Raw genomic sequence first — 20,235 nt, 5'->3', positions numbered from 1 at the left:
AATTGCAGTCAAAGGAGAGAGTAAATGCCAGAAGAGGAAGGCAAATAATCCAGGCAACAATGACTACAAGTTTACAAATCTTCGAAGAATAGCCTGAAAGAAGCCTCTACAATACATTAGAAGGTAATTGTTCCCAATTGGAGGAGACCTATAGCCTTTGGTGAAAAGGTTGCTAAGGAAAAGTGATCCTTGAAGAAGGAGAAATTCTGATTAAAAGGTTAGGATAATTTGTGAACAGGAAAATGTCAGATGACAGATAAAAAGAAAATTAGAAATGCCCAGGTAAACAACATGTAATAAAAATATATAAGCAGGTCATGGTCCAAATATAAAGCAAATTAAAATGAAGTATGCTTTAAAACAGCTAAAATAAGAACGTATTTTAATCTTAAATGTGGGTTCATTTATAGTCAATTAGCTCAAGAAAATAACACTGTACATGTAACAAATGAGAAGTATCTTAATAGAGAACTTGGTCCCTTGTTTAACAATATTTACTTCTTCCTATTATTGAAAGTCTATTTATCGGTAATAGAGTCAATTTACTGTCAAGGTATGGGAGACTAGGTTGTGATTGCAAGATAAAAATAATATGTTTCAACTTATACCTTCTATACCTAACACAGAGTCCGTAATAAACGTGACCCATCATTAATATTTGAAGAATAAATAAATACATAAACTTCAACGGTGGAAAAGTACAACTGAGAGAAGATAAGATGTAACAAAAGGGAAGAAAGGAAGAGGAACATGTAGTTTGAATACCCTCATATGCAAAATGTGGAGTCAGAAACTATTGCAAGGGGAACAAAAAATATGGCTTTTAATACATCATTTAAATTACAGTAGCAACCAGTGAAAAACTAAGAATAATAAAGTCACTCAAACCACAGGATGTGAAGGGGAAATTGTTGCTATAGAGTAAATACTCTTATTCCATATCATGAAGTCAATAGATATTTTTCTGAAAGAGGTGTAAATGTATTATTAAAAATTATAAGGATTCCTTTTAGAAAAATGAATAAGTATTGGATTATACCAAGTGAAAGAAGCCAGGCACAGAATGCCAAATATTGTATGATTCAATTTACATAAAATATCCAGAAGAGGCAAATCTATAGAGACAAAATGTGATTTGGTGATTGCCAGGGCTGGAGTAAGGGACAGTGTGAGTAGCAGTTTAATGGGTATGGGCCTTCATTTAGGAGTGATGAAATTTTGGGGGGAACTAGGAGGAGGTGGTGATTGCACAATACTGAGAAGGTACTAAATGCCACTAACTTGTTCATTTGAAAATGGCAAGTTTTATGTTATATGAATTTCACCTAAAAAAAAAATTCTAACTACTAAAAAAAAAAAAAAAAAATGAGTGCAGGACTGGGAAGGTAAGCAAAGAAGCCAGAGACTGTTGATTTTCACCATGCATTTATTTACACTATGTGTTATCTTATGCATGAATTATTTTGATAATTTTTAAAAAATGTTTTAAATAATACAAATCCAGCCCAGATCAGGGGGATAAAGCTTTCTCTCTTAAGAGAATAGAGGAAATGAAACAGTAAAATGTTGTCCAGTTTATTAGATTGTAAGTGGATGTAAATATGGTTGCAAGATAATCTTTTTACTTTCAGAAGATATAAATGGATTTCAGCTATTTGTTTCAATTATATGCTTATGGAATTAAATGAATGCATATATATTTCAGATAAGTATGATAATAAGAAATCTATAAAATGAGCATCAAATGTACTTCTTTAATTCACCATAATCCTACAGTAATCTGCACTCAAAGCTTTGTGTGTTAATTATGAAGGGATATGAATCTCTGCATTTCCTTTATCCTTGCCTTTTAGTAGTGACTTGGTAATATCTGCTAATGGACTTTGTTGTCTGATGAACTGAATTACTGTATTCTCTGCACAGGACTCTGCTAAATGGTCCAAGATATTTGTGAAATGAACCTCCATTTAAACATTAGAATTGGGGAAAGAGCATGAAAAGATTACCTCTGTTGGCAAAGAAAAATCAATGTTTTATAATTTTCAAGAAAATAAAGCAGTTCTAAGTTTTTCATTCCTTATTTTATTTGCACTTAAAGCAAAACTGGAAAAGCAATTTTATGATTAAAAAATAATAATATTATCTGGCTCTAACTCTTTGAATCTAGTTATTTCTTTTAAAATTAAAATTTTGCCTTCAAAGTGTCACTATTTCAACCTTTGCAAGTTTAGTTAAGTTACTCATAAACACACTGTGGAATATTATTTTTTCAAGGAAGCAAATTTTGTCCTAATTTACAGTAGTGAAATCATCTAAATATGCACATTTCCAAATTCTCAAGATTTGTAAGAGGAACTTAATGAAATGGAAATCTGGTTAGTAATTATACTCAGCTCAGCCTGGGAGTTCATGGTGCTGTCAGCCTGTGTGGTCATGGGTAGCTAAGCAACACAGCCAACTAGCACCTTTGTGGAGGATATTTTTAGCTTCATTGCACATTTTTCATTTATCTATTGGAGATTGATTTGTTTTGCTATTTATTTTGAAATTCCACTACTTAAAATGAAAGATATCCCATTACACCAGAAGGAAACATACAAATGGGAATAAAAAAGACAAATAATCTCCATGATTTGACATACAAAAAATATAAATACTTTTGGAGAGTTAAACATTGCACTAAAAAAATAGTTTTGAGGCTTTGGAAATATTTTCTTATCAATAAATAAGAGTTGAGTTTTCTGTTCATGGGTGAAGGCACTGACACCAAGAACTAGATAGCTTAATTTGTTTCTATTTTTTATTTTTATTTTTATTTATTTATTTTTATTTATTAATTTATTTATTTTTTGAGACGGAGTCTCGCTCTGTCGCCCAGGCTGGAGTGCAGTGGCTGGATCTCAGCTCACTGCAAGCTCCGCCTCCCGGGTTCACGCCATTCTCCTGCCTCAGCCTCCCGAGAAGCTGGGACTACAGGCGCACGCCACCTCTCCCGGCTCATTTTTTTGTGTTTTTTAGTAGAGACGGGGTTTCACTGTTAGCCAGGATGGTCTCGATCTCCTGACCTCGTGAACCGCCTGTCTCGGCCTCCCAAAGTGCTGGGATTACAGGCTTGAGCCACCGCGCCCGGCCCTTAATTTGTTTCTAAACTCAAATTAATATCTTAGTGACAAGTCCATGATTGCTTAGTAAATCGAGTATGAATGAGACTTTAGGATTATGTTTCTTTGGCAAACAGCATTTCCAGGAGAGACAGGAAAGGTAACAAGTTGTCACAAATCTCACTACGTCAGAGTAGCAATGGGCCGAAAGCTTTTTGGAGGAGTTAATTGCACTTCCAGACCTCTGTGTTCCTGTGCAGCACCTGGAAGAGCACTGATGGCCACAAAGCACTTTTACTCCATCAGGTCACACTTGTCCATTTCCACCCACTAGATCTGACTGGGAGAGTGTTCCTTAAGGTAACCTGCTATTCACATAACCCTGTTAGGAAACTGCATGGCTTAGAGAGAAAACAAACACCCAAGCCACCAATCAACCAGAAGTGATATCTAGAATTGACAATAATGGAGAGTTCAAGTACCAGCTCCATGGATGAATATCCCTATGTTCCTAAATTAGATGCTTACTGTCTCTCTAGTTTGAATCTTCACCGGTAATGGAATGATACTTTTTACCCTTTAGAGGGCTTTGAGAAATTAATGAAGTGCGTAAAATATCCAGCACACATTAAGTCACTTGATATGGTCCAACTTTGTCCCTACCCTTTGTAACCATACATAGTAATTGAGAACTAATGATTTAGATATTTGTTATGTCTTACCTGTTTTCATTGATCCAACCTTGGGTGCTACCAACTCTTGAGCATTATCTATATTTTCTTAAGAAGAACAATAAGTTTTCCAGTAGGAAAACATATTTCTATATAAAATTAAAAGTTGACTTGAGCTAGCTGAATATAAGTAAGAGTTTTATAAACTTCTATCTCTCATCACTTAAAATCTATTGATCATTTTAAATTTTAAAATACTTCTAAAATACATTCCCTGTTTCATTTAAATACGAGTATCATTTGCTTGATAGAGTAAAATCCTCTTTTAAAGGATCCGATTTGTAAGGATTTCCTATGTGTTTGATTTGAAAGCCTAGAATCATGATCCATTTTCTTGGGTTGTGTTCTTGGTAGTATTCAGTGTGCTCTTTGCATAATATCTTAATGGGTGGGAGATGCTCTCTACATAAATTGGGCAACTCCATGGTTCTCTATGTGAATCGATAGTGGAGACAGTGATTTTCCACCAGCATTTGTGGTTGCTGAAGGTGAGCATATAGGAATCCTGGGATGGTCAGGTAAAGTCTCTGGCATTTATTAGCATATAAGTGGAGTGAAGTAAAGTGAAGTGGGAGAAGCCTGGTTGAACTGGAAGCAGTGAAGTGAGGAGGCAATGACTATTTTTAGCTTGATTTACTCTTGTTTGTGTTCCTTTCCAGTGTATGCTGAATAAAGTAGAACTTGACCCCTGCTATTGGAGGACAACAAAGGAAGGAAGTCAAATAATATACTCTCTTTAATTTTGTAGTGGAGATAAGATTACACAATAGTAATGCTTCTCACTACTGACATAAAAATAAATTAAAAACATTACGAGGAACGCCACCAATTCAGAACTTCCCAATCACACTCCCTATAGAGATGTCAGTTTTCTGTACTTCGGAGACTTTTGAATGAAAGGGTCAGCATGCAAGGATGTAACTATTATTCCTATAGAATGAGTTGTAGGTGGAGGAAAAGCTAGCAGAGCATCAATTTATACATAAAAATGATTTATGACATTGGGAAATTAGAATCATTTAAAATCTGTAATTTTTTCCTATTTTAACATTTTATATTAGTTAATAATGGTTCTCAATGTATTTGAATATTATTATATGCTAAACACACACTGAAAACAATAGGAGAAAGGTCATATAACTTTGAGAGGCTGTCCATAAAATGTATCGACACATACAATATAGAAAATATAATCATTGGTATAAAATATATGCAGGGATTATGAACAACTTACTATTATGAATACACTCTTCATTTTTATTACTGAGTTGCTGCTACTCTCTTTAAGATAACATCTTTATCTTTGATTTCTTTTAGAGTCTATTAAGTTTTAGTTGTGTTTATTATTTATTCTCTCCCCATGACATGTTACTGGGCTTAAAGACCATCTTCTAATTTCAAACCTTATTTATTTATTTATTTATCATCTTCCACTACTCTAAATATTTGTTCTTGATATATTTTCTTGTAAAAATCACTTTATTCTTTTAAAAGCTTAAATTTTGACCTGTAAAAGAACTCACAAATAATCCTCTAATCATTTTTAGAGGACCTGTTGTTTACTCTGAAATGATATTAATGTTTTTAAAATTTTAAGTCATTTTTTTCCTTCACTTCAGAATACTATTCATGTTTAAATATCTAATTTTACACAAATAAGATAAAGAGGCTACCCTGACAGGAACCTCTTTTACTTCATTTTTTCTTTTTCTTTTCTTTTTTTTTTCTGTCAGCCATCACAATAAATTCCTGAATTATGCCTGTTAAGGAATTCCAGATGCATGTACCTTCCTTCCTTCCTTCCTCCTTCCTTCCTTCCTTCCTTCCTTCCTTCCATTACCTTCCTTACTCACCTCCCTCCCGTCCCCTCCCTCCTCCCTTCCTTCCTTCCTCCTTCCTTCCTTCCGTTCCTTTCCTTCCTTCCTTCCTTCCTCCTTCATTCCTTCCTTCCTTCCTTCCTTCCTTCGTTCTTTTTTTTTCTTTTCTTTTCTTTTCTTTTCTTTTCTTTTCTTTCTTTCTTTCTTTTCTTTCTTTCTTTCTTTCTTTCTTTCTTTCTTTCTTTCTTTCTTTCTTTCTTTCTGGCAGGATTTACTTTATTAAAACAATTATAAACTTTTTCTCTAATTTCTCCATGTATAGCAAATTATTTTCTTCTCTATTTTTGGTGGATTTTAATGACTAACTTATATATTAGCTATACTGTCCATCAGTAATGCTAAATTATGCTTGATACAAATTCTGAAGAAAGCCTAAGATTTTATTTTAAATTTATCTACTGTTTATATTTTAGAACTGACTCTAGGAAACTGTTTTTACCCCGACATTCTGTTTTACAGCTTTAGAAACAAATAAATAAACCCATGCTCTCGTGTAGTTAGGCATTTGTTAATTAATAGGTTTTATATGAGAATACTTTTCCATGTTAAATATAACATGATTTGAGGCAACATAGAGTGAGGTTATAGAATTTAATATCAGAATGCAAAGTCTGACAAGACACTAAATACCAATGTACCTCTGTTTCTAATCTCTGAATGGACATAACTGTATAAACTCTTGAGAGTTGTAAGACATAAATGAATACTGCATGTAAAACACATAAGATATGGTTTGGTATACCATAGATATTCAAGAAATAATAGCTATTATCATTAAATATATGCTGGACTTGACTCTAAATTTTTTATTATTTGCCAATAGAAGGCTTTTCAGGAAATAAAAGCAAAGATGTTTATAATGTTTCACTAACAGCTTGTTCTTTATTTTTTTCTAAGATATTTTACAACTTAATAAAATTATAAAGCTTAGGGTCTAAAACAGGTATGGAGCTTTTTCCTAAAATGGATTAATTAAATTTTGTTATTTCAAACTTTGTAGTTATCTTCACAAAATCTTGATTTTGGAAAAATATGCATGCGGTTTTTAAATATTTGACCATTTCCTTCACTAAATGCGGGTGGCCTCAGCTTAAGGATTTATGCAGGGAAGCGGGAGACATGATCCAGAATATATATCAAGGAATTTAAATAGGGATATCCAATTAATTAACATCTGTATTCATTTATGCCTAGCTTTACGTTGGATAGATTCTATAGTCTATATACTGCCATGGTTCAGAGCACGAAACTCTTACTAACTAGAGAAATGTATGTAAAATAATCAGTGCAGGAAAGATTGTTCATTTTACTTCCAAAAAAACTTTTGGTTTTTTAAATGTTGAACAATAGACATTTACTTAATTGGGACTTGTAAAGTCCATAAATAACTTAAGGGGATGAGGGCAAATCTACAAACATTGTAAAACAGTCTAGGTTAGGAAAAAACCTTTGATACTTCAGTGTTGCCATATGATATGTATGATCTCATGAATGTGAGGCAAAAGGAAACAACTGAAATTAATAACCTCACTGCCTTTTTTCCTATCTGAGTGATGCTGTGATGTAGCCACTGAATCACATTGAGAGAAATTTGGGCTTGGGGCTGTATTTTTTAATATATGGAAATGTCATAATTTAGCAGTACTCTAATACTAATTATCTCTCGTGATTTTTTTTTTCCTGAAGCCTCTTTACACAGACTTAAATTGAACTAGATTACTTCCCCTTCTCTCTTTTCTTGTACGTAAACCTCATTTAAACTTGAACCAGGTATGAGATGAAAGTGCCTAGTTTCCTCACTGATGCTCTATAATGAATATATTATTCCAGAAACCTTCTTGGCTTACCTTTTGCTGTTGAATAACACCACATTTTATTAAAGATCTGTGAAATGTTCCCTGAGATGTTATATAGCCTGCTCTCTTTAGACAGTAGGTTTTGCAAAATCTTCTTGGCTTTGTATAGGTGATAAGAGGAAACAAGAATAATGAGATAAAACCTCTTCTTTCAGGTTTTTTAATTGAGGAACAAATTATTTCATAGTTTCTCATTAGTTATTCCCAAGGATTCTAATGACAAGGTGCCAACTTTCACACTTTAAACAGGTTAATTAATCAGGTAGTAGTGAAGTTGGGTGATACCTGAGTGTTGGTTTGCAGAATAATCACAGTTCCTAATAATGTACTTAAATGTCTGTAAACCTGAGAGGATAAGTTGAAATTCAAATTTTCTGAGTTCTGCATAAATAAACATATGCTAGCTAATGGGAAAACTAATTTTAATTTATTACACTAGGTATAATCTTTAATTCTGAGATACATATATATAAATGAATATACAAATTAGATATGCATATTTATACTCACAATTATATGTATTGTTCTTTTCATTTGAGAGCATAAGTATGATGATATGTCAACCTTCATATCTGCACTATTCCTACTTTGTTTAGCCAGTCCATAAAATTATATATTTTAAATCTTATTGTTCAATTGTAGTTTTAGTTACAAAGTCAGGTGAGAGTGAAACGATAGGCAAAATCCCACTATATGACAACAGTATATGAGTATGTCAAAGGAGAGATCATTACCAAGAAGACATCACTACAATGTAAATCATCTTGGGTACCATGGGCATCCACTGAGTAGGATATGCTGGAGAGGTCTCAGGTGTTTCTTAGTCAAACTTCCTTCCTCAAAAACTACAGGAAAAATCAAATGAACACATATATATCTGATATGTTGAATGCTACCACATTTATAATCATGGAAGGAAATTGTAATTAATATTTAAGGAACAGACATATTATTTCTATTTTTGATATTGGTATTGCAAAGAAGTCTATCCCTAAGGAAACAGGAGGCTTGGGATACAAAGCATTATGCTTTCTATCACCAGCAAGCACTTCATCCCTGTGAAATCAGCAATAAAGAATCAGAAACCTACTTCATATGTACAGTGTGTGGAGCATCTCCACTGCCCTGGTAAAAAGGACAATACTGATGGAATGGTAACATGTAAAATTAACTCTAGAGTAATTAGGATTTAAAAATTGAGGATGGGTCAGGGAAGAAAGAGTGTATTCAAATCAATATTAAAACAATTCTATTGGCTGGGCATGGTGGCTGGTGACTCAGACCTGTAATCCCAACACTTTGGGAGGCTGAGGTGGGAGGATCACTTGAGTCCAGGAGTCTGAGAGCAGCCTGGATAGCATAGGGAGACCTCCTCTCTACAAAAAGTTAAATATTAGATGAGTTGGTGGTATATGCCTGTGGTTCCAGCTACTTGGGAGCCTGAGGTGGGAGGATCACTGGAGCCTGGGAGGTCTTCAGTGAGCCGTGATCATGCCACTGCACTCCAGTCTGAGAGACAGGGCCAGACCCTGGTCTCAAAAACACAAAAACACATACACAAAAACAAAACAAAACAAAAAGAATAATTCTACTGTGAAATTTTGATGATCAAAAATGAATTAATTGTGGTTAGAAAGCAGTAAGGAACTTGAAATATCTGACACTTGAAATATCAGGATGATGGATGCTCCACAGCAGGCAGCTAAGGATGAGGACATGACTACTGCACCCTCAGAGTTGGAGCCAAGCAGCTGCCCCACCATGCTGGGTCACTAAGGTTGGGGGCAGCCTGTCAGGAAGAGACAGACATAGGGGATGGGACACGGGGCTCCCACTGGCAAATCATGAGGAGGCTGGAGACCTGGGATCACACTTGTGTCTGCTGGAGATGTGGCAATCAAAATCTCGATGGGTACTTTCCTAAGGTTTTCTTCTGGGAGGGAGGCAGTTGGCTTGCTCCTGCTGCTATCTTAAGTTCAATTTATAAGCCAGTTAGACGGCTGCCTTTGAATAATTCAAAATTCTCACATTTTACCTACTGATCTACACCTGTGTACATATCTACTTTTAGGTCAATATGTATATATATACAGGCTAAAGGTGTGCATATGTAGCAAATACATCTGCATATTTACCTATACTAAGCTGTTTTACTTGATGTGGTTTTTTTTGTCGTTTTTGTTTTTGTTTTTGCTTTGTTTGTGGGTTTGTTTTGTGGAGGGAGTGGTTTTTATTTGTTGTTTTTGTGCTCCCCTCCTCTGAATGACTGCATCTCTCAATCACTCCCTGTCCAATCTTGTAATACAATCTTGGGACGAGGGTCTGGTTACCCACTTCCCAAGAGTACAGCATAAACCAATTAATTAACCTTTAATTTAAATGATGCAGCAGGTGAAATTCAGCAAATTAGAATAATTAATATATTGCATTAGTATTAATTGTAATGATATATAATCATGCACCTCAGATTTCAAAATTCTTCTATTTTAAAACACAAAAACAGTGATTTGTTTTTAATTAAACTGAAGTTTATACCAAAGTTTTCTAGACCCTATGTGGTCTAACTAGATTTTACTCTGTTGGGATATAATGAATGGTGTTTCAACTACTAAAGTACCTACCTACATATTTTTCTTCTTATTTACACATTACAATTACAAGCCATGATCTTTATTCTCAGTTTATTTTGGGTAAGTATCAATAATACTTATTGATGGAAGGATAATATGAAGAAAACAAAACAAAATCTTTCATGATATTTCAAAGTCATGTAATGTTATACACTTTACCTTCTTCTCCCCAAAGCTGACTATGGACAAACCAAAACCTCAAAATGCCCTTAAAGCTTTTGTTTCAAAATGACATGTTTTTGCTAAGTTGTTGTCGAAAACGGGGAAAAAAATACAGAAGTGCATGTATCATTAGCACAACTGCATTCCATTATTTTCTTTTGCAAAATAAATTACATAAATGGGGTTTGTATTGTTTGCTGTACTTCACCCAGAGATTGGAATAATTAAGCTTCAAGAACTGAGATGCTTTAAAACACATTTAATTTAGTAAAATTGGTAAGGAAGCTACTGCAATTAAAAAAATAAACAAAAAAGGACAAAAGTTTTCTTATGTCTTACTGGGTAATTTGGAGTGAATTTAGACTATGGCATTAGAAGTACAAAAGGTAACTAAAAATGCCATTAAATGAAATGTTCCAAGTCCAAGCAATTTCCTTCTTAACAGAAAGTAAAATGCAAATAGAGATTACAAAAATCCTGCTGTGTTTAATTTAAGTGTATGTAAGCCTTTTACTCGCAGTCATTTTGTCTGGAGATAATCACGGCCATCCACAGTGGTCAGGGCTGGGAAGCATGGGTTGTCAAAAGTTGCTCACTCTGATTCCACCTTGCTTGTGTCAGCCATGGCTCACGTGCGGCAAGTCCAGCTCACTGATTTTCTGTCAGGGTGGGATTCTCCTACTTCTATATCCATCAATTTGTTCTTGTCACCTCCAGACCACTTGCAGCAACATGAAGTGGTATGCGTAGCGCCATGTCCGCCATTGCAAAGTGAAATGATTGGCCATACACAGGCAAAAAGACCTCTGTAGCTATGTAAATGTAAATAAATTACATATGTGTATATATGTGTTTATTTATCTGTGGATTATTTATTTATATGCATGGCTTATTTAATATAAAATTTCAAATGATTAAGTTTGTAAATATCAAATCAACATTTTTACAGTATTCAAACTGCTAGAAGTATTTTGTTCAGAATTCATTTTGAAAAGTAAGCAAAATCTTGGTAGCATTTCTTAGTGGTAAAGAAGGTCTGGAAAATGACTATTTCTATTAGAATAGTAATTTGTATAATATTTTAAATATATATTACATAATGTGGGATAGGAATATTTTGAAGACCAAAGGATGCATTTTAGGGGATAGATGACAATACTATTTTTCCTTTCATATTCAACTTCTAGTTGCTAGAAATTCCTAGAAAGAGGAGAAAACTTGCCATTATTTTAATTTCAAAACTGAACATTTGGTATTTATTGAGCACCTAAGTGTGCATAAATCCCTGATGCAAGATTATATATGCAAATAAAAGGGCCATGAATTAAAAAATGTATTTTCTGTCTCCAAGGTAGAACATGAAGAATCATAAAATTTCCAGAATATATAAAAAAGAATTATAAAACCGCCAGTATATATACACACACACACACACAAATATATATATATATATATATATATATATGTAGAGCGAGAGAGAGTCCAACTTTTAATGGAACCAAGAATGATTCTTAGACATTAGTATAAGTCATTTCTTAATGTCATTTTTTAATGTCACAATGAGCTAATTTTAAAAAATAAAAAATTTTCATGATGGCATAACTATTGGCCTCTAAAACATTCACTATGGGCCAAAGCTGGTGTAAAGGAATTCTGGAAAAGTTATTAAACAACGTAATCCAACAGGTATGAACCACATAGTATGGTCACCTGAATATACAATGCAGAACTGTGGGACTGGTCTTTGCCACGTAACAGACAACAGTACCAAATGGAATGTTGAATGATCTTTGAACTCACAATAGCGCAGGATGTTATCAACAAGACTGAGTTGTGGCTGATAATAAGCAGTTTACATATGATATGCATTATATATATATATCATATGATATGCATTATGTATCATTTATATTATAATGCTGTTACATTATAAATCTATACATATACATGTGTGTACATATATACACATGTAAATATATATACATATATAAATATATACACATATATATTTGCAACTCTTGTAGTCTTTTTTAAAATTTTATGGGTACAAAGTAGGTATGTGTATTTATGGAGTATGTGAAATGTTTTGATAGAGGCATAAAATGCATAATAATTACATTATGGAAACTTGGATATCCATCCCGTACAGCATTTATCCTCTATGTTACAAACAATCCAATCATACTGTTTTAGTTATTTTAAAGTGTACAATTAAATTATTATTGACTACAGTCACCTTGTGCTATTGAATACTAGGCCTTATTCATTCTTTCTAATTATGTATTTTTTGTACTCATTAACCAACCCCCTCACCCCCAATCCCCCACTACACTTCTCGGCTTCTGATAGCCATCCTCCTACTCTCTATGTCCATGAGTTCAATTGCTTTGATTTTTTAGATCCCATAAATGAGAACAAGTTTCGTTTGTCTTCCTGTGCCTGGCTTATTTTTTTTAACATAATGACCTCCAGTTCCATCCATGTTGTTGCAGGTGACAAGATCTCGTTTTCTTTTATGGCTGAATAGTACTCATTGTATCACATTTTCTTTATCCGTTGATCTGTTGATTAACTCTTAGGTTGCTTCCAAATCTTGGGTACCGTGTACAGTGCTGCAGCAAACAATGCAAGAGCAGATATCTCTTCAATACACTGATTTTTTTTTTCTTTTGGATATATACCAAGCAATGGGATTGATGGATCATATGGTAGCTCTATTTTTAGTGAGGAACCTCCAAACTATTGTTTGTGGTTATACTAGCTTACATTTCCACCAACAATGTATGAGGGTTACCTTTTCTCCACATCCTCTGCAGTATTTGTTATTACTTATCTTTTAGATAAAAGCCATTTTAACTGGGGTAAGATGGTATCTCATTGCAGTTTTGATTTGCATTTCTCTGATGATCAGTGATGTTGAGCACCTTTTCATAGTCCTGTTTGCCATTTTTATGTCTTCTTTTGAGAAATTTATATTCAAATATTTTGCCCATTTATAATAGGATAATTAGATTTTTTTTCTGTAGAGTTGTTTGAGCTCCTTGTGTATTCTGATTATTAATCCTTGTCAAATGGGTAGTTGGCAAATATTTTCTCCTATTCTGTGGGTTGTCTCTTTATTTTTTAAATTGTTTGCTTTGCTGTGCAGAAGCTTTCAAACCTGATATGATCCCATTCACCCATTTTTACTTTGGTTACCTAAGCTTGCGGGGAATTACTCAAGAAATGTTTACCCAGACCAATGTTCTGGAAAGTTTCCCCCATGTTTTCTTGTAGTAACTTTATAGTCTGAGGTCTTGTATTTGAGTCTTTATTTAGATTTAGTTTTTGTATATGGTGAAAGATAGGGGTCTAGCCTTATTCTTTTGCATATGGATATCCAGTTTTTACAGCACAGCACCAGTTATTGAAAGAGACTGTCTTTTCCCAGTGCATGTTCTTTAGATGTTTGTGAAAAATGAGTTTACTGTATGTGTGTGAATTTATTTCTGGGTTCTCTATTCTGTTACATTTGTCTATGTGTCAATTTTTATACCAGTACCATACTGTTTTCATTACTGCAGCTCTGTAGCATAGTTTGAAGTCTCATCTGAAGCCAGCAAGTCAGAATCTCACCCAAGGCCCTATAACCTGGGTATTGCTTCTGGTTATTTAGGGCCTGAGGACTCCTCAGTTAGCAAGTGATGAAGCCTGCTAAGATTGGGTTCTTCCCTTAAAGGCATCATATCACTGATAAGGGCACTGAGGAGATAGAAGAAGCAGTCTTGAATTGTTGTCACCACCCTTCCCCTCTCCTCCAGGGAATCATCTTAGGAAGTTCCCCAAAATTCCACAGGTGCATTATCACAGTGATTGCCATACAGAGCTCTAGAGTGGAGGGGTGTCATGGTATAGGTAGGGGCTATGTCTATTACATATTATGTAATCTCATATTATATTCTAGAGGTCAGAACTTGACATTTCTGGGTTACCTACTGCCCCAGATTGTGTATAGAAATGTCATTTGAGAGTTAAAGCCTTGAAAAGGGGCCTCGTGATTCTCACCAGCACCCAATCCTGCTGTAGCTGAGCTGATATCCAAGATGCGAGACAAAGTCCTTTCCACTTTCCCTCTGCTCTCCTTAAGTAGAAGGAAGGGGTATCTTTTGGAGCTGCAAGTTGCGTAGCTTGAGGTCAGAGGAGGGGTATATCAGCACTCACATAGCTGTCCTGCCTGGTGTCTCAGTAGGTCTTGCGTCCCCTCAGTCCTCTGGCTCTGGGCCCAGTTCACACTAGAATTTGCCTAGGAGTTGCCATCCTTGGGGTCTAACTCATATTTCAAGTATATTTATGTCTCCAGAACCTTTATCTTGTGGTGGCAAGGCTTGTAGGAACTCAAGTTCTGACCTCTGAGTTTGGTGATTCCCTCCTGGCTAGGCCTGATTTAAACGTTCTCTCCATGGGTGGACATCAGTTGAGTTTGGTGTGGTTTTTCTTTCTGCTATACAGGACAGCAATGAGTTGAGTGCTTCACAATTGCTGAGTTCTCCCACTCCCCGACACCCAGAAACACTCTTTGAACCATGCCATTGCTGCTGGAGTATAGGGGAAGGGTGGTGTCAGCAATTCAAGACTGTTTTTTCTGTCTTCAGTGCCTCTGTCAGTGATATAAAGTTAAAACGAGGTACTCTGAGTGCTCATCTGATATTTGATTCTTATGAAGTTGGTTTTGTTGTGTAGATAGCTGTTCAATTGTCGTCCTTCAAGTGGGGATGATCAGTGGAGCCTTCTATTCAGTCATCTTGATCTACTTTAATCATAACTCCTACATTCTTTTGCATCTTTTGCTTCTTACTAGCCAATATGTCATTATACCCACTTACTGTTATAGTATTCATTTTACTATTTAACTTTCTCTGTTCAAAATAGTGTGTGTCTTTTCTTTCCTCATTTAACCTGGATTGTTATAAAAGTTTTGCTAGTATAATTTACAGCCCCAGAAGCAATCTATGGTATTTGTGTCCTCTTATTCTTGAGACTGTTGAGTATTATGTTTTAAATATTTTATGCTTTAATCATTTTGATAAAGTGAAAATATAGTATTTAGCTTTTCAAATTAAAGCTTCTTTAAATGCTGGTGAAATTAAATAATTTTACATTTATCATTGACCATTTATATTGTATGTGTAGGGGGAGGGTGAACTATTTGTTAATAGCATTATTCCCTTTCTATTGTAGTATAAATTATATTTTTTAAATTGTGATAATTCTTCATATTTTTAACATACATATCCTGTAACTGATATATATTGCAACTATTTATTTCTTTAGTTTCCAACTCTCATGTTTCTTTTGGTTTTATATGTAAATACATATATATGCTATCTATTTCATATGTGTATGCACAAATGTGTAGATGTGTATATATACATATAGACCTAAGTTTTAAAACTTTAAAATTTTCAAGTTATGTTTTTATTTCAATGTAATTTCTATCTTTCATATTTTGTATGAAAAGTCATTCCATATTTCAACTTTTATATAAATAATCACCTCTAATTTTAAATTTCTCTTATTTAAAATTTGTATTGCATTTAACTCTTTAATCCCATGGAATTAAGTAAGTTTATTGTGCAATCAATGTGTACTTTTTCCACAAATTGACTAGACAGTCAATGTCCTCTGTAGTATATATTGAAAAATTCATTCTTTTTTCAATTAGTTAAAGTTCCACATTCATTAAATTCTAAATTATTTGCATTGCATATTTCATTAACCATTCATATATTTCTGGGCCAGTTCACCTGTCTTCGCTTACTATAGGTATCTCCATAATAAAATAAAATATATATTAAAATGTAATATGTGTTATGGTGAGGGCTCTCTGTATAGGTTTTTAAATTTGTTAAAAAGTTTTGTTAAAATTTATTATCATCTTTTTTTTTCCAGATGAACATCAGTGCCATGATCTAAGATTTGTTTCTATTTTATCTTTATGGTAAATTGTAATTTCATCAAAATAAAACTTTTTTGTTATTTTGATATGTTGCTCTTAAATCTTTTATAAATTCAAGCATGCTATTGAACATAATTTTGTAGTCAATTTAATATTCTTGTTTTGATAATATGATTGATATTTCTATATATTGTTATAATGAATAAGGTTGGTTCTAGATCTGCCATAAGTGTTTTATGATTTCAATATTTTTTCTACTTGATTCTTTATAGTTTATTTTGTGCTACATGGAATCAGTTTTTAAAATTGTTTTTAATTTTCTTTTATTTTCACTTACATGTCTTGTTTTTATTATTGTTATTTTTATTTTACTTTAACACTTATATGTCTTAAAATAATTATTTACAGTTTTCAAAATTTTGCTGATGGTTTTGTTGAATTTTTTCAAAGCATTTTAACCCAATATTCTTATATGGACCCACTACTCAGAAAAGTGCACATGCCTTCACATTTTGCATATCATTTTAGGAGAGATGAAGGCCTTTGATACATTCCAGTCTTAGAAATTTAAGAATTTTTCTTTTTGAGTCTATTTACTTAGGTAATTTTTACTAAGGTAATGAGTAACCTGAAGTCATGTCTCCTAATGGATAAACTAGGAAAAAAAAAAAAAAACAGGTTGTACTACACACACACACACACACTCACACACTCACACACAAAGCTTTTAAAGCATCATAGGGATGCAGAAGCAGAGAACTATACAAAATGTCCCAAGAGGTAGGAAACTCTTTGGCCTCTTTGGCAGTTTTTTACCCTGAAGGGATTTGCTGCTATGTCTGGACCAAAGAGTCTACTATGGGGAAGTAAAAACAGAGGAGCCTTTGTGATCACATGTGATGGCATGACATGCTAAAATGTTGAAAGCTCCAAATGCAGAGCCAAATTTGTTCATAGGCCATTTACTGAAAGCTATATAGGCACAGAAATATGGAGATGTGTGCAAGAAAGGAAAAGTGAAATCACTGATTTAGAGTTTCTATAGTTCTTTAATATACAATGTATGTTGTATAATATACAATGTATACAATAAAATATTATAGGACAAGTTTGAAGTGGCAGGTAAATGTGATAAGTAATAAAGGGGAAAATTAAGAATCAGATAATCTTAATGTTGAAATTAGAACATGGGAGTTTAAAATGCCTATTCAAACCAAAACCATGGCATTGTACATTCTCAGGTAACAAACCTGCAAACTTGAACATGTGTACCCTCATTCTAAAATAAAAGTTGAAAAAAACCCTTAGACTGTGAAAATAAAACAAAATATCTCTTCATATATTAAATATAATAGAAAATGAATAAAAGTTGAATATTTCTATAAAAATCTATTTTAAAAATTAAATAGACATTAGGATTAATTTAAAGATATATCAATAGAAAACAAAAATACATCAAAACTGAAGCTGAGAAGGAAGAGTAAAATAAAGTAAACAACAACAAAACAGAACTTAAGAGTCATGGACCGTGGTTGAATAGCCTAGACTAAGTGTAACTGGAGTACCAAAAGGAGAAAAATGAGAGAATGAGAAAAACAATATTTGAGGAGATAATTATCATTTTCCATAAATGATTAAAAACATGTAAACCTAAATTTTAAGAAATTTGAATTACAGCCATCTCTACTCTAGTCTAATTTATTTCCTTTCTCTCTTTTAAATAAAATATTAGAAGAACTTCTTAAAAGGTGAAGTAAGAAATTTAAAAAATATGATCCTCCACATTGAACAATGTCAATACTGAAAACTATTGATGATGAAAAGTGAGAAGAAATCTGATGACTAAGACAGATTTGACTCCCAGAGTTGCCAAATCACATAAGTAAAAACGTCCAATTTTAAGCAAACAAAAATGAGTATAAAGAAACAGGCAATAGAGTCCCACACACAAGAAGAAAAAAGCTAATAAAAACTGTCTCTGAGGAAGCCCAGATGATGGGCTTACTATACAAAGACTTGAATAAGTTCTTAAAAATATGTTCAAAGACTTGTCCAAAAAGTATGAGAATGTTGTCTCACCAAATTAAGAATATCAATAAAGCAACAGAAATTTTAAAAATGAAATAGAAATTCTAAAATGGAAGGGGTTAATCTGGCAAAATAAATAGCAAACTCTAAGATAGTTCATTCATATTATTCAGTTCAATAAACAAAGAGGAAATAAATGAAGAAAAGTCAATAAAGCTTCAGAAACCAATGGAAGTCCATAAACTTTGTGCATAATGGGGGTCTCAGAACAGGAGAGAAACAAAAGGTAAAATTAATATTTGAAAAAAAGTAGTAGATGATTACTTCCCAAATTGGATAAAACACATTTATCTACACATCTAATTAACTCAACAAACTACGGAGGATAAACTAAAATTATTGCACACATAGGTAAAACACAAACTGTCAAAATTCAAAGTCAAAGAAAGAGTCTTGAAAACAGCAAGAAGAAAACAATTTGCTGCATACAAGGGCTCTTCAAGTTAGATAGCTTACTCCTCAACAGGAGCCACCAAGGCCAGTGGGCCATGGAATAACATGTCCAAAGTAGTGAAAGCAAAAATGAACCTTTCACTCAGGAATTCTACATCCACCAAATTCTATATCTACATCTTTCAAAAGCTGAAGAAATTAAAAGATTTCCAGATAAAGAAAATTGACAGAATCTTTATCAGCTCTTCCCTACAAGAAATGCTAAATGGAGATATTTGAGCTGAAATGAAAGGATATTAAATGACAATTTGAATTCCTATGAAGAAATAAGCACTAAAAACAGATGACTCCATAGGTCAATGTAAAAATCAGTCTAAATATACAGTTTTTTATAATTCTTTCTTTCATTATATAATTTAAAAGACAACTACAGTGCAATATTTGGAAAGTTGTATTGATGTGTGTATAACGAAGAAGGTGTAATTTGCATGACAACAGGAGCACAAAGGAAGAGAGGGAAAATAGAACTGTTCAGACACAATGTTTGCTTACACTACAAATTAAATTTACTACATATTAAATTCTTTTAAGTTAACATGTATATTTTAAGCCTCAAAGAGACCATTAGAAAAATAAAATAAAATAAAATGTAAACAGCAAAATAATTTAAAAAGCACACAGAAAATTATTTAAGACAATAATAAGCCAATAATGGAGAAAGAATCACAGAATATATCAGATACATTAAAATAGCAAAATGACAAATGTGCATCATATTTTACCAGAATAACACTAAATGTGAGCAGATTAAGTACCTGCAATCAAAGTCAGATATTGACAGAATTGATGAAGAAAATATTATCTTACTATATACTGTCTACAAGAGACACATTTTATTCAATGACAAAAATAGGTTTGAAGTGAGAAAGTGGAAATAGATACATTATGCAGCAGAGAGAGCTGGAGTAGCTATATTAATGTTAGACAAAATAGATGCTAAGAGAAAAATGATATTAGATATAAATGATACTTTATAATGGCAAAAGGATCAATACATCAGGATGATATCTCAAATAGATAAAGCAAAAACTGACAGAAATAAAAAGAAAAATAGACAATTCAACAATAGCAGTTAGAAAATTTAATACTCCTCACCTTGTGGAAATAAAAAGATTATAAAAATACTATTAACAATTGTATACCAACTAATTATATAAATGAGATGAAGTGGACAATTTCCTAGAGAAACAAACACTACTTAACATCTCCCAAGAAGAAATAGAATATATAAATAAGCTTGTAAAGTAAAATGATTGAATTAGTAACAACTAAAAAGCCCAGAATGAGATAGTTTCATTGGCGAATTCTACTAAAACTTCGAAAAGAATTAATATGAATTCTTCACAAATTCTTTCAGATAATAGAAGACAACAGCAAATCCCAACTCATTCTGTCCTAATAC

Source organism: Rhinopithecus roxellana, chromosome 14 (genome assembly GCF_007565055.1).
Source record: "Rhinopithecus roxellana isolate Shanxi Qingling chromosome 14, ASM756505v1, whole genome shotgun sequence".
Classification (NCBI taxonomy): Eukaryota; Metazoa; Chordata; class Mammalia; order Primates; family Cercopithecidae; genus Rhinopithecus; species Rhinopithecus roxellana.
This window is presented reverse-complemented; position numbering follows the sequence as displayed.